A 16,193-nucleotide genomic window follows, 5' to 3' on the forward strand; every position below is an offset into this window, starting at 1 on the left:
CTGGAGGTTCGAGACGCAGGAGGAAGAGCAAGAGAGAAGCGTTTTCTTACAGGGACAGGGTTAAGAGAGCGTCTGGGATGGGACCAGCCCCCGGCGCAGCCAGCTCCAGCAAGGCTGTGGTGTTTGGGTTGTCCGGGCGCCCGTGATGGCTCCAATGTGCGCGCAGTATGACAGATGACCTATTGAAATAATTTCGGAGCAGTGCTGAGGTTGCCAGGACAACCAGTGCTCCCTGGGCCTGCGCCTGGCCATGTGACGGCCGCCTTGACGTCAGCTGGAGGCTGAGCCTGTGGTCCCGGCCGCGCAGTCAAAGGCTTGTGAGAACCCGGTGGATGCTGGATTCATCCCCGCCGCCGCCACCGCTGCCGCCGCTGCTGATTCTCAGGGGCTGCCAGAGCATGGACTATTAAAAACTTGCATTTCTGCAGTGTGAGGTAACCATTTGCTTTACGTTCTCATCAGGTTTGGATTTTTTTTTTCCTTTAAAAAAAAAAAAAAAGAATAGAAAGCAGCTTATCGTGACTGATATTTTTTTCCCTTGTTTGTTTTGGCTGGAAGTTTGCCTTGATGAACAAGCCCAGCACTATCAGATAAATGCAAAGCAGCTTCCAGTTACTAATTTTGTGTGCAGACTGCAAAATGGAGTTAAATTTAGATTAATGATCCATGAAAGGAGAATAAAATGATATTGTTCTCATTTGACACTTTAAGAATATAAATGAACACGAGTAATCCTAGGCTAATGCGTTCGGGAGTTAAAAGAAATGATATCTAGGTATTATGTTGATTTGGGCATCCCTACAGCTTTTTTTATACCTCTGTTGGAACTTGTAGTTTTTTAATGCTGCCCAATTCAGGCTGGTTTGTACCCAGTGTATTCAGTGAGAGGAAAGCCAGCAGTCAATGCAGCCAGGAACAGCGTAAAATCCAAGTCTCAAAGTTCCAGCATTTAAATCATCTTTGTTCACACGGAGTCCCTGCTCCCTGCGCGCTCCCCGGGCTTTCTGCCCCTCTCCTGGGGCACGCGGCACTCTTGACTGTGTAGTGTTTACAGAGGAAGGGATCAGGAGCTTCCTGAAAAATTATCTGAAATATGCCAAGAGAGCAGCATTGCCCTTACACAGGCTTTTGCCCTTTTTCTCACGCGCACACACAAGGCTTGTTTTTTCCCTTTTTTTTTTTTCTGTTGTGCATTGAGACCAGTTAGAATAGCTAAAAAAAAAAGAACCGCAGCATGAGCAGCATGATTTTTCAATCACTGTGGTGATTGAAAAATGAAATGCTATTTGTGTCTTTTTGTAAAAACGAGGGAGTTCAGGTCTGTTTCTGTACTGCACTTACTTCGAGGTGGCTCTTGTGGGGAAGGAGATCCCAGAGCTCCTAAAGTTTAGTGCCATGGGCTGAGTTTGGGGGGGAACATATAGATTCATTTTAAGAACAGATTACAGCTGAAGCATCATGTGCGTTGTTTCCTGGAAAAGTATGTTAGATCGTTCTTATCTTCTCTAATTATATACTCTTGTTCCCTTCCTCCCAAAGTTCAAAGGGTTTATTGATAATGGTAATGATTCTCCAAAGCAGCTGCCTGTCTGAAACGATCATGGAACTACAAAACAATTTAAAACACAGAGCAGAAAAAGATAAAAAAATTCTATTAAATTATACTAATGTTATCAAATGAAGCATAAATAATTTTTTCAGAAAGGCAGCCAAGACAGACATTAAACCTGGAGGCACTTTCTAAGGAAAGTTATGGCTTAATGCTCTGGATTTCACTGCATTTGACATTCTTAGCAGAGCAACGAGTATAAATGCATCTGAAACCTTTAAATCATTTCACTTGGCGTTATCTCATCAGTTCTTTCCAGTTCAACTCTTGTGCCTAAAACATCACTGTTTTGGGGGGCTGCGATATTAAACATTTTCTTTATTAAATTATTCACCTGATGCCGCTGCACTGACTCCTCATGTGTGACTTTAACCAAGGTTTACAGGAGCCTCACAGCTTTAGTGTGGAGGTGCTATAGCACCCCAAGTACAGCCTTCTCTTAGGGAGTGGGGCTCTCGGTGTCCTTGCCCAGGTGACCCGCCTGGGCTGAGCTGGGCATGGCTTCTCCTCAGCTGGCACAGGGAGCTATGTTTCAGCTGACAGCAGTCCGACCCCTCCACCTGCATGTGAGTTCCCCCAGATTCTGGGCGGCAGGGTGGATGGGGAGGGCAGGGAGAGGCAGTCAATGTGACCCACCACCCTCTGAGATCTGCTTGTTCACAACCTTATACTGGCAGGACAAGTCTAGTGAGGGACTGGGGCATGGAGTATGGGGACAGATTTGAGCTGAGCAGCACCTGCCATTCAAGAGAAGCCATTCACTCTCATGCCTGAAGGATTTGCCTCCATGTATAGCTGCAGTCTCCTGCCAGGCTTGACTTGAGTCATCAGTGTGGCAATGATGCTGGGGGTGTGCTGGGGCTTATCCTCATTCATTTAGGCTTGAATACAGTGTCCTGTAGCATTTGATGCTTTGAAAACACCTGCAAGGGGAAAAATAATTGATGCAACTTTTGCTCAAGAGCTATTAATTAGAAATATTTTTAAAATAGGTTCCTCATCTCCAGATGGAATGGACATATCTTGCTTTAGTGATACTGAGCAAGTCTTCAAAAGATTCTAACTTGACCTGACAGATGAGGATGATGGACTGCTTCACGTTGTAGCAGAAGGGTCCCAGACATGTTGTGGCAGAGTTCTGAGAGACAATATTACAGGGGAAGCTGGTGAGTGCCAGTGAGGTTGCGCAGGGATGCGTCCTACAGTGCACATGGAGTTGTTGCACCCCATGTACTCCCCGGGCTTTCTGCCCCTCTCCTGGGGCACCCGGCACTCTTGACTATATGGTGTTTACAGAGAAAAGGATCAGGAGCTTCCTGAAAAATTATCTGAAATATGCCAAGGGAGCAGCATTGCTGTAACACAGACTTTTACCCTTTTATTCACGCACACACAGAGCGACAGCTCTGTCCCCTCTTGACAAGTCTTTGGGGTCTTTGGCATCCTGTCAGTCCAGGAGATGGGGATGGATGAGCTGCAGGCAGGCAGGCAGGCAGCTCACAGACAGCACCAGTCTGCAACTGGAGAAGGCACAGGTCTCTGCTCAGGAGAAGGGCAGGGAAGGGTCTGTGAGAGTCATCCTGGAGCTGCATGCCTCTGCTCAATGATTTCATGCTCTTGTTTCTGCTGGTCAGTGAAAACTTTTGTACCGAACCCTTTTGACAAGGACTGGGATTTTGCCTTGGCAGTGTGTAAAGTTGCCAGGCAATGTAATGCTAAGCATCCTGCCGTCTGTGCCTTGCCATGGTTTCACTCACCATGAGAAAAGAACAAACAGACTGTAGGTTCCTTGCAACCACCGAGAGAGGGGAAAGTGGCTGCAGCCCATCCCTTACCTTCTGCCCAACACCACAACTGTGCCACTGCCAGATTGCTCAGACTTGAAATCCTCTGGCATAAGGAGAAAAAACATGAGATGCACATGGGCTTGGCGACACTCCACCTTCTTCCAGGGAGGCTAGATTGACCCTCATGCTTCCCATTGTCCTTTATGTCATTTGCAAATGTCACCCTGTTTGCATGCACACAAGAAGGGATGATCTCTTCCAACAGTCTCCCTGTCCATGGCGAAGGGTGAGCAGACCAGCAATTCCTGAGGAATTCGGGCACTTCACCTTAGGAGATACCATGGCAAAAACAGCAGGACTGAGATCTCCTCATGTCTCTTCTCACACAACTGGATACAGCAGGGAAATTAAAAACAAATGGGAGCTGTTTATGCCTCTCACCTCATAATAATAACACACTCAAGCCTTTAGTATGCTCTGCCTTTATCTGGTTGATGGGCAATGACAATCTAAATTTAGGCTAGAATCATAGTAAAACCTAAAAAAACCTTGCAACGCAGGTTTTTGAATTTTTTCAAACAGAATTTGACTTCTGCTGTCTTTTTAAAGGTTCTAGCCTCTATCTAGGCAATATTCGTCGGGGGAATAAAATCCTCTGGATGGGGGGAATTGTCAGACAGTGGGAAGTGATGTTTCTGTATGGAATTTTAGGATCTTAAATTACTTATTGGTTGGTTACAATTGCTTAAGTTGGTTCCCACTCTGCTACAAATCATTACATTGTGATAATTTAATGCATCAACATTAGCAACAACTAGTTTAAATGACAGCTGAGCAGCAGTAGAGATTTGGCATTTTAACCAACAGTTGCTTTTCCAATTAAACACAGATGCCATGCATAGGGTAATCTGAATGCAAAATAAAAGTTGACCTGGCTGTAGGTTCCAAGCGAAAGGAACAAAAACCCTAACTCTGGAATGTTTTTGGTAGTCATATTTTAGAAATAATCTTCCATGTGAGCCAAAATCTAAGTAGACAGTTATAGTCAGATAACAGTTTAAAAAATAGACTATGTTTTGGCTGTACTTTTGCTGCTGTTAAATTTATCTTCTTAAATAGCAGGGAGTATGAGTTGAGGTTTGAGAAACAGTAATTTTGTAATTATTTTATATGGATCGAATTATTCTGTCATCAAATTTGCATTTCAGACAGCATTACAGTATGAAAATATAATTAGAAACTGTAATTCAGGAATTGCTGAATGTGATATTTCCCAGAGGGAGCACTGTCAAGAAGCTGCCCTCACTACAACTTTAGCAAATATTGAAATCCTATAGGTGGAAAATGTGAAGGCTGAGTTGTAAAGTTCCTGTCCCTTCTGTGGTCCCCACACGCTGTCAACTTTCTGCCGAACTTCATTTTTTCATAAGATTCATTTCCACAGAAACATCTAATCATTAAGAGCTGAAGGGCTCAGATCCTGTTCTGCTGAATTTCAGTCTGACTGTGCTGATAGCTGCTGAATTGCTTTCAGCCACAAAATGACACTGAGATAGTGTAAGGATCTGATTTACATGCAGAAAAGCCAAGAAGCTTGTCGTTTGGTCTGAAATGCTGGTTTTAATTTGCCCAGCACCCAGAATTCTCAAGCAATGCCTCTTTTCACAGAAGAGAGCTGAGGATGCGTCTCAGTTTAACTCTGTTTCTCTCCTTTTGTAATTCAAGGTTTTTCAGCATACATGTTCACAGCATTGTGCAAAGTTTTGGCTGTATAAATCTCACTCGTGTCAATCTTTACAGTTTTTACTATTCTTGTTGCAATCTTTGGCTTACCATAGACATAGTAGCTGGAGACAAACATGTCATATCTTTTTTAGTTGGGCTTGTGTTGATAAATCCCATCCACTTTTGTCTGAGACAGACACTTCTTAGGAGAGCATCATCCACGGCCAATTTTTCCCACCACCTTGTTCAGGCATTGGGCAGGTCCCTATGTGGAACTACGCCTGTGATGCCCAAAGCAAAGCCAGCATTGTGAGGAAGCAGAAGCTGAGTGTGGGGCATACTTGATGCTTTGATGCCCCCATACATCTGTCACAGTCCTGCTGAGAGACAGTCGCAGTGCTACACCAGAGGAAATGTCAGGACAGGAAAAGGAGAAGTGTGGACCTGTGAACCCAGGACTGCATGGATAAATGGGCTGGCTGGTGACATGGTTCCTAGTGACTCAGGGACACTGGCACCCACAGTGTGCTCTGAGGATGAAGACCATTTTCTGTGCCTGCCCAGAGCCATCTTCCTACACCCACCTGCACTCAGCCCTGTCATTTTTCCAGGGTGCTGGGGAGGACGTCTGTCCCATCGCTCACATTTTGCATGATGCACATCCCGCAAGCCGTGTCTGGTATTTGCCATGTGAACACAGGGCAGGAGCTTCAGGGCATCAGTGGAGATGACCATTTCTGTTAGGGAGGATGCAGTAAGCTAGGTTGGCTCTTTAGGGACAAGTAGCACCTGGGGTGCAAGTGCTGGTTTGCAGGTGGGGCATGAGCAGTTCCTGAGCATCACATCCACAGTTTTGCACATTTACTTAGAAACTGCAGAGGAGCGGGAGGGAGTATTTCAACTGGCTTTGTCTGCACATGGGAGCTGAAAGGCTTTGAGACAGGTTTGTACCTGCCACATTTGTCACAAAGCCTCTTAGCTGTGTGCTGAATTTCATTGTCAAGAGAATGTGGCTTAAGGAGTGGGCCAGAGACAGGCTGTCCAGCCACAGGGGAATAGTGGACCAGGAGGGATGGGACAAAGTGAGAAGGAGAGCCCTTGGCAGGACTAACTGACTGGCTGCTGGCAGGATGCAGGCTACTGTCATTGTTTCTGCACTGCTGTGTCTGCCCATGCAGGGAGCTCTGGTAGCACTGCCCCATGTCCCTGGGCATCTGCAGAACAGGCCAGACAAGACTTGTGTGAAACAGAGCTGCCTGAAGGAGTTGGGAGAGTGAAATATGCTTCCTGCATTAGCAGTGGTGCCCTGTTGTTTAGCTGCTGTGTGATGTAACAGTGGCTTACAGGGCTGCTCTCTCTGCTGGGCGCTGGTTCAAAGTAGGGCTGGAGGAATGCTGTACGGTCAACTCTTGTGCAGTAGCTGCTACTGGAGGACAGAGGCTTTGTCTTTAATAGTTTCATGCTTGTTCTTGTGTTATAGAAGAGATCAGGTTTTGGAGACACCCAAGAATATGTGTACGAAGGTTTTATTAGACAAGCAGACCAGGTGGTTTATAGGCTATCACTTGAGAGAAGACAACTTACAGCTGAAGAAGATCAAAGTTAGTTTCTTTCCTTACCAAATTCCCTTGCTCCTAGAGCAGGCAGATTATGCTTCACATGACCTTTCTGTGTCTCCACCAGGACTGCAAACACTCAATGGTTCCAGCTCATTTGAAGTGTCTAACTTCAGCTGAATAACACTCAAAGAGAGTTCATCAAGCAATTCAGCCTCAAGAACCTTTAACTCTAAAAAAATATTCTGCTCATGTTGTCTGCGTGTTCCTAATTGCAAATCCGAGATACCAGGGTGAAGCGAGCACAAAGCCGTTGATTATTTCCACAACTGCTGTGTGCTTCCTATCACAACAGTATTCTTTTGTGCAGAATGGCAGCATGATTGCAGACTCCTCTTTAGCCTTACCATCTTAGTGAGCCCAGGTCCAATTAGAGCAATTATATCTCAGCAGAAGCACTATCTGTTGTCCTCTGGACCTGTCTGTCAAGTGTCCTATTCATCACTGTTTATGGTGTGTGAGGCTTTTCACATAAAGTCGTTGTGACCTGGTTGAAACCGTCCCATCAGAAGGGTAGCCTGCATTTGTGAAGACTTATTTCACAGGCTGATGTGAACAAGAAGAGTACAAAATTACAGCTGGCCAAGGATAAATCTTCAAGTCTAGCCACGTTTTCCTCTTGCTTGAGCATTACTGCTGATTTGACACAGCACACAGCTTTCACTTTCAATTATTTCACTTCACCCTTCATTTTCAATTACTTTACTGCTAAAAATTGAGAACATTATCAGAATTTGCAGCTCCTCCTTGCTATTTTGGAGGGTTTCCTTAATCAAAATCCCCAGTGTGAGTTGCAAGACATGTAATGTTTGATGGCATATGCTATTAAACCACTTACAGCTCTGAGGTCTGTGTGGAACTCTGTGGTCTTTGAGTTATTGAAGAGCTACTGGGCAGTGGGGACTTCTGTTTTGCTTTACTTCTGCTATCAGAGCCTGATAAAGGAGCTGAGTGATTCCTGCCAAGGAAGTCCCCCTTGTCACCGCTAAGGTAAAAGCTGAGAAGCAGAGCTTGGTGAAAGGCAGAAGTGCTGGGACTTGGGAAGGTCAGGGGCAATGCAAAGAGGAACTCTTTCTGAACAGATTTTTGTTTTCTCATACTTCTCTTGGAAAGGAAAATCCAGGGAGCAATGTTTAGCATCTTCTTTCTGAAACAAAATGAACTCTTTTCTGACAATTAAGAAATGAGATTGCCTGTGAAAGAGCAGGCCAGTCCCTGCTGCTGACTTGATGGCATCCCTGGGAGTTCTGGTCAACATGCACAGCAGTGCTGAAGCAGAAAAGGATCACTTTAAGAACTGAAAACATGAGCTCAGACCTCGGTCATTCTTCCTCCAGCCTCATCAGGGCAGTGGCTCCACCACATTTGTTTCTCATTTTACCTCTGTTCTGCTAGGTTTTAGCCCACAAGGGAAAGTGTCTGGTTGGTTTTGTCAGGAGGAACTGCAGAACCACCTGCATTGGTGGTCCAGATGTCACCTGTGCCTCCCCTTGGCACAGGATGCTGCAGGCAGGAGAGTCATGCCATCTCTGACCAGGGCTGCAAAGAGACCTTGCAGATCTGGTCACACTGGTGGCAAGAATAAATGAGAGCTGATGAAACAGCAATATAACATGCTCCACACCAGCTCCGTGGGAATCTTGGTGAATTTATTAAAGATAAGTTTATACCATTTACCTGGATCTGCAGCCTTGGCAGATACAGTTTCTTTTCATGCAGCGATGGCCTTTTCTGTGAGAACCAGGGGCAGTGAGCTACAGTGCTCACCATGGACACATAATGCATGTGATGGTTCAGTTGGGAAAATATAGTTCTTTCAGAGGTGACAAAAGGTGACAGAAACAGGGTGACTGCTTGCCTCACTTTTTCTCTTTTTGTTAGACACTGGGACCCTTGCAGAAACCCCCACCTCTATTCAAACAAAGCGTCTGATTGGAAATTGGAGTGTATTTCACTATTAGTTCACCATGTGCCAGTTATTAGCAGGCTGTGGTGTTGTTCCTGTACTGACAGCCTGTAGTAGAACAGACCTTTCCTGCGTGCTGCTCCTCCCATGCTTGCGGATTGCACTCCAAGCAGGGTGGTGGAGAGGCAGCTGGGAGATAAGGGGTTAAAACAAGCCACAGTTCCAGTTTGAGACATTTTCAAAAATAGCAGCTTTTCTTTTGTTTGCTGAATTCCCCATGCTTTTACAGTGCTGTTCCCATTATTCATCTCTTTCCCAAAATAACATTTTTAAGCAGAGGAATGGCTTGAGTGGGGAGAGGAGGAGATCTGCAGACTGAGCAGGACAGCTGCATGCTCCTGTGTCTGCAATGAGGGATATTTCAATCTTTCAGGCAATTTTGCTTCCTCAGTGGCAAGCCCAGTAATTCCTTCCTGACAGGTCTCAGTGGTGGTTCTTGGGGGCAAGCTTCAGGCTTGCACAGCTTGAACTTGCCCTTGCAGAGAAACATTTATTCTTCTTCTTTTAAACGGGAAGCCTGAACACATCCAAATGGATTCAAGCTACAGAGGGATATGCTTATGGCCAGCAAGGTGGGAAGGTGTCTTTCAGGAAGCATGCTCATGCTGTCCAGCATTTTTGTAGCTCAACTTGACCAGAAGCACTTCTTCCTGGTGGATACTCCTTTGAAGGGGAAGGAAGGGGTGCTTTTGGGAAAATAAGCCCAAGGCAGCCTGGCCCCAGGACCTGTGATGCAGGCAGATCCCACTGAGCCAAGATGCAGCTCCAGCCCTTGAAGCACCTTGTGTGTCCCATTCTTGAATGCTGGCCTGGGGAAGCAGCTGCTCTGGAGGGGCTCCCTGACAGCACGCACCAGGGCTGCCCGGGGACACCCCTCACTCATCCCTCACAGTCAGGCGTGCAGCCAAACACAAATACCATGAGCTCCAGAAACGGGTGCCAGCAACCTTCCCCTGGGGTTACAGGGAGAGATGATAGAAAAGAAGCCCTGAGAGGAATTAAAAATTAAATGCTCATGGCAGCAGCTTGCTGTCACCACATCCCAGCAGTTCATCTTCACCGTGGCTGGCCAGACGCCCAAGTGATGAGCAGGAGCAGAGGAGTGTCCCATTCTCACTGCCCTCACTGGAGATCATCCAGCTCTCCTGAGGCCTTTGTGGGTGGATGAGGATGAGCTGCCCCTGGCACTGGCTGCATGTACACAGGACCCACCAGAGCCAGTAGCACGTGCCTCTTTGTGGAAATCCCCAGAGCCATAGCGAAAGGCCAGCAGGAGGTGGCCAGACCCAGATGAGTCACATGCCTATTGGAGAGATGCTGCTGTCCAAGTATGGGGTGGTGGAGAGCTGAACCACAGCCCCTTCTCTGGTCTAAGATCAGGAATAACCCCAGCAACAGGCTTGCTTAGTGCAGGTGGAAGCTGAGCCCATAGGGGCTGGGATTTGGGGTGCAAGGGTCAAGCCTACCAAGGTTGGTATTTGGGTGTACAAGGACTGAGTCCCACGGGGGCATTTGGCCCTCCTTGGCATTCAGTCCAGCTCCTTGGTGTGCAAATGCCCTGAAACCACTTCAGAGCCACAGCAAGCCCATAACTGAGCCCAAGGCCGCTTGCTGACCATGTCCCAAATGATTGGGCCTTGGGTCTAGTTCATAATCCCCTCTCCATATCCCCCACTAGGTGAGAGTTTGCTTCCCCCAAACCTTGGTATTTCTTGATTTGGCATTAACATTCAAGTAGGTGACAAGCTATCCAGTTTCCTGAGATAATGGCTGTGTCTGTACTATGGCTGCTGGCTGTGTCCATACTGCATGACAAAGGGAGCAACCCCAGCACCAAGAGCGCAGTACTTGAAACTGCTCTCTGTCTGGAGTGGTCTCTATCCATTTAGCTCTCAGCCAATTCATATCCTCCCAGTTTGCGGCACTGGGCCTCTTCCATGGGGCAAATGGCACATGGTCACTCTTAAGGAGGGTGCAGAGTTCAACAGCATGGGTGAGGGAACTTCTGTTCCAGTTGGTCCTCCATGCTGAGAAAGGCACCCAAATGCATCTACTTTGTAGTCACATCATCATCATCATCATCATCATGGCTAGACTTTGCAAATGAGGATTTGGGGAGGGCTCTACCCACGTTTGTTACAAGTGTGTTGGTGGCTAAAAAGGCCAATACGAGACAGGCATGTCCGGTTGCAGAAGGTACAGCAGAAAGACTCCTTAGGTGGTAAATTCTGCAAGGCACAATTCTTTCTGCATTGTCTTTTCTCCTTGAGACTGATCCTGCGTGCTTTCTCAAAAGCATCAGCAGCGTTATAGATGGTGTGTCTCCAGACATCCCGATTGGAGGCCAGAGTATGTTGTAATAAATGTCATCATGCATAACTGGGTGGGAATCTTGGGAGGAAAAAAAAAGAGAATCCTGGGAGAAAAAAAAAGAGCCGTAAGAACAACAAAGTGTTTTTTCTGAAGCCCAGGTCTAGGTAGAGCTCATGAACTTCAAGCTCTCACCACAGCCACCAGCAGGAAATCAGCCCACTGGAGCATGACAAAAAGACTGGCAGCTCTAGTCTGTCAAACAAAGCAGTGGGGCTCTAATAGGAACAAAGTAGAGGAAGCGAAGAATCTGGCTGGAAGGAAGGATAAAGAAAAACCTTTGATCTACAGAGAAACAGGCTCTTTACTCATCTGTCTGTACAGAGAGACATTATCATGTACACAGCTGACCTGACTCTTTAAAGAGTGTGGGTTTGATGCTGATTTCATGTCGTATCTTGGTACACACACTTCCCCCTGTATGGTTCAGTTTTAATCCTTTTCTAGTTTACAATCCATTTAATTTTAAGATGTGAAAATTGCAGAGGTCTGTATCCAGTACTACACCTCTTCTGCTCTGCAGTTTCTCCAGAATGAGTGAATTATTATCATCTGTATTAACCTTCTCAATGAGAGACCAACATGATCCACTTTTCTAATGCTCTATCACACCTAATATCTATTTTCCAAACCCACCATTGCCTGAAGTGAGCATTGTGCACTGCACGACACCCCTCCCAGCTCCCTGGGGGGCTGCCCAGTCCCCCAGCCCCATGTGCAGCAATGTCTCTGCCACACAGCACTGCCAGGTATTTCATGTTTCCCTCTGCAAAGAGGGAGGTGGTGTCCAGGTGCTCTCTTCATAAAACTTCAGGGTTGAAAGAGGTTAAAAGCAAAGGAGATTTCTGACTGCAGTTTTCTTCCAGTACTTCTGGTTTTGTTGAATTCAACCTTTATGGTGTTGACCTTGGAGCATAACATCAGTAGGATTTGAGAACCAGGGGAGCATTTGCCTATCTCCTTGCCTGCAGCTTTTCGGGTAGGTTTGTTTGTTTTAATTACTTCCTCTGTTAGACATGGAGTGTTTTCCACTTTCCCTGGATTTCCCAGTCAGGTCTGGCTGCCCAAGCCTCTGTCCTGGTGCAGCAGCCTCCTGTCTTTGTGGCCATCATGCCGCTGGTGGGATGGGACGTGCCTTTCACCTTCCTATGTGCTGGAAATGCAGCTAATTTATCAGATGCCAAGCAGAGTTAGGCTATGTCACTTGGTAGATAGGAAAATCTATCACTCTGGGACTATTTAGGCAAGGGGCCTCATTTAAACCCCTCCACGGACTCACTTGTCACCACAGGCAAATCACTTAGTGTCAGTGGCTGTCCTGGTCACATGAATGAGACCAACTACCTTGTCTTGGCAGGTGTTTTCATGGAAGCCGTTGCATGGAACTCTGATATTATTTACAGATTTACATCACAGTCCTGCAGAGCATGAGCATATTGGCTGGAAACTTTTGAACAGCAGGGTTTAGCAAGGCAGGATCCCAGCTTTTAGTGAAGCAGGACTTGGGCATGACTGTGTGAAAGGATAAGGTTTTCCCCTTTCACTTGCAAACAGGAGCTGCTCATATTGCTCCGCATAATACAGGGGATTTAGGAAGACTAGCATTAAGACATTTTTTCAGAGTCATTGAATATGTTTTAATCCTTATTAGCCTTGAGCAATTGGCTCCCAGTGAACTCATGGAAGGATAGGTATAATTAAAGATCTGTCTTGCACAGCCTGCTGTGCATTTACAGCTCCACAACTGCTCTCGGTAGTGAAACAGAAATATGTCTCTCAAAAGAAAGCTAACAACAGGAAATATTTCTTTCACAAATATGAACACAAGTGTTTCTTCCAAGAATCAGCAGATAAAAGCAAAAACGTTCTTAAATTTCTAGTTCCACTAAGCACCTGGGTCCAATCTACAATTCCTTGACTTTGTTAATTTTTTAACTCAAATGTGATCCTATTTTAAGACACTGTTGTTTCTCTGATAATAAAAGTCTATTCAACCATCTGCGTGTTTCATCAGTGTTTGCATTTCTTGTTCTATGTCATATTTTACATTTTTCTTCAATCTTTCCACTGAAGAATCAGGGTTGTCCAAATTGCTGATGCTGAACAGGACGTAACTCCCTACTCCTTGCTATTTAAAGTTGGGTACCTAACTCTACTGGCAGGTAATTTTGGTCAAGATTTCACAGAGTGCTAAATTTGTCTGCACAGACAATACAATGAGTGTTTTTTCTCCCAGCCATTGCTGAGATCCCCCACCAAATCCATTGCAGAGGTTTATGATTGCTGCCTCTCAGGTGTCTGGCACAAATGGAAGTGGTGCCACTGTGGGACATGCTCATTACTTCAGGCATTGGCCTTGAGAAGTGCTGGGTAATAGAATAGTTTGTCATGTCTGTTTAAGCACATTATTCCTGAAACTACTCCTCCTCCAATCAATAAAAGACTTCATAAAATTGTATAAACGTATTAAGAAAAATGTGATTTACTCAAGGAATCTTTATTGCATTTCATTATAAACTACTGAATCTAATATACAAAGAAGATCACTTTAATTATAAGTGAACAAAAGAAAGATCTACTCTTATGTTCCCACTAGGCAACTATCAGCAGGATGCACCTTCTCCATCTAATGTGGTTACATAAAGTAATTAGATTTGGTAGTTCTAATGGGAACAGCAGTTAACTATATTACACCCATGAGAAATTGATGTTAGGTGGATTTGTTAGGTACTGTGGTATCTGTTCTCAGTAGTTTTTTCTTGCGCTGGGGAAACTCATGAGATAGCCAAAGGTAGGCAGAGAGTTCAGATGATGGGCTGCTGATCTCCCCATCTCATCTTTAATCAGTTTTACTGCACTCAGTGCTGCCCTCTGGAAGTTCATCAGGTAGCAGAGAACTGTGTTGGTCCTCTTCACTTGCAGACCCATGAATGGCTTGTTTTTGTTTTACAAAGTGAAGTGCCTTGGTGCCATTCACTGTTGTTTTGTACTTTACTAGTATTTCACCAGAATGAGTATATCATCCTGGGCAGATAATTTTCAGAGGAAGAAAAAGGGAAGCTCAGTCCAAGGGGGCATCCTAGGACAAGAGCTCCCTGCCACTGTGTTCTTCCCTGTTAAGTGAATGTCTGACAACTGAGTGAAGGTTTGATAAGCAGAGGGATTCCTCCATGTCTGTCATGGTGTGGCTTGGGAGGGAGCATGAGGCAACATGGTGCCTTCCCAGTGTCACGACTGAGACAGTCCTGGGCATGCCCTGGGGCAGAAGGATGGCTGTTGGGAGGTTTAAGTGCCTACAGCCTCTGTGCCCTGGTAGGGTCAAGAAGTATCTGATGAAAGCCTGTTCTGTGCTATTTCCCTGTGAGTCTCTGCCAACTCAGGAACCTTCAAAACTGACCTCAACTGGTTTGGGAACACAGGACCAGCTGATACAAAAAGCCATACAGATGAAAAAATTGTTTCTTCCCTCTTTCTGTGCATCAGTTCAGTCAACACTGAAATGCAGCTGTCAGCTTCTTTGTGGTCAGAAGTCTTCAGATAAAAAAAAAAAATGATATTAGTAAGTTATTATGTTCCCTAGAGGAAACAAAGGGATCACAATAAGGAAGTAAAACTTTGTAGAAACCGTGAATTACTCTACTCCATCAATACTGAATAGAGATCAGGCACATAACTCCCTTTCAGAGAAAATTAAAAACTTGCTATTTCATGATTTGGACAACATAGTCTGCTAATCCTCTTGGCTTCAAGGTTAAGCCCAACCAACTGTGAATTTTATTGAGGTTACTACTAAATCTTAATTTCAATTAAATTTTTTGCAGTAATCATATTGCTGCTCTCAGTTCTGTCTGATGCTTGAGCTGACAGAGCTGGCCAGTTTTCCTGACCTGTCTGCCATGTTCTGGTACTCGTTCCTCTGCTTGCATAAACCTCCTCTCATAGTCGTACCACTGCCCTTGACTGATGTGTAGTGGTGGATGATTACATACTGCAGACAAGACAGAGATATCGCAAACATATTTACTTAATGTCACTGCCTTTGGCTCTCCTTTGTGCCAGAAAGACTCTGCCCACTGTAAGAACCACGCTGGTTTTTTTTTGGTTCCAGAAGAAGGCAGGGCAGTAGGAGACCTCCTGACTCCTCCAGGCCACTGCAGGTATCTGTGTCATATAGACCCTACTTGTGGATTTTTCAAATTGCATTTTCACATGAGCTAGTCTGTTTGTCTCGTGATCTTTGAAGAAGGCTGTTCCACAGACTTCACTGCTCCAGTGGTTTGAGATTTGCTTCTCATTCCCAGCCAAAATTTATTATGGGTAGTTTATACTCATTTGTTCTTGTGCCAGCATTGTCCTTCAGTTTAAACAATTTTTCTCCTTCCCTAGTGTTTACCCCCTCTGATGTATTTATAGACTACAACCATATCCCCTCTTGGCCTTTCTTTAGCTGGGCTAAACAGCTGAGTGCCTCTGGTCTCCTCTGAGAGCAAAGGCTTTCCATTCCCTTATTTGGCTTAATAGCCCTGCTCTACAGCCACTGTGGCCCAAAATCCCTTTTCCTCAGCATACTTTCCTGACCATGTACTACAGTAATGCAGGTGAGTCTTCATATTTCCAAAACCTGCTGTGTTTTCATTAATAGTATTGGTATTTCACCCTCCATGGACTCATCAGGTCAGTCTCAGCAGGTTCACTAGAAAGCATCAGTTGTTTCCTGCAGGACATGTCACATTGGTGTTTTCCTGTTATCTTGTGACTATATAAAATCTCCAGCTCTTCCTCCTGCTCCCTTATTTCTAGTTAAAAGCATCAATTCTTCCTACTGGTCCCTCATATACTGCATTTTGCAATAACGAATTTCTTCTCTTTGCACTATTCCAGTGCTAAAATTATCCCATTCTTCTTGTGTGGTAGTCTTAGCTTGTCCAGCTGATGGTGCCTCTCGCCTTGGTGTCATCAGTAACTGTACTGCTTTGAGATTATGCATCATGGTTATTAATGAAAACGTGCAACTACATACATCCCAAGACTCATCTTGGAAGAGTCCTACTGTAACCATCTTTCACCTGAGATTTCCCCTTTAATTTCAACCCATGATCCATAAAGAGGAAATATCTGCC

The 16,193-nt window shown here is 45.2% G+C and overlaps 1 protein-coding gene across 4 annotated transcripts in view; it reads left to right on the plus strand.

Annotated features, from left to right (window-relative positions):
- The first annotated feature begins 293 nt into the window (after positions 1 to 293).
- NCALD (neurocalcin delta) overlaps positions 294 to 16,193 on the plus strand; it is a 54,478-nt gene continuing 38,578 nt past the window's right edge. For all 4 annotated transcript variants that reach the window (XR_001921355.3, XR_001921357.3, XM_008924027.4 and 1 more), the window contains exon 1: positions 294 to 434. The gene's annotated coding sequence lies outside the window, so the exon portion shown is untranslated. The remainder of the gene's footprint in view (positions 435 to 16,193) is intronic.

Source organism: Manacus vitellinus, unplaced genomic scaffold (genome assembly GCF_001715985.3).
Source record: "Manacus vitellinus isolate BGI_N305 unplaced genomic scaffold, ASM171598v3 scaffold_1_pilon, whole genome shotgun sequence".
NCBI lineage: Eukaryota > Metazoa > Chordata > Aves > Passeriformes > Pipridae > Manacus > Manacus vitellinus.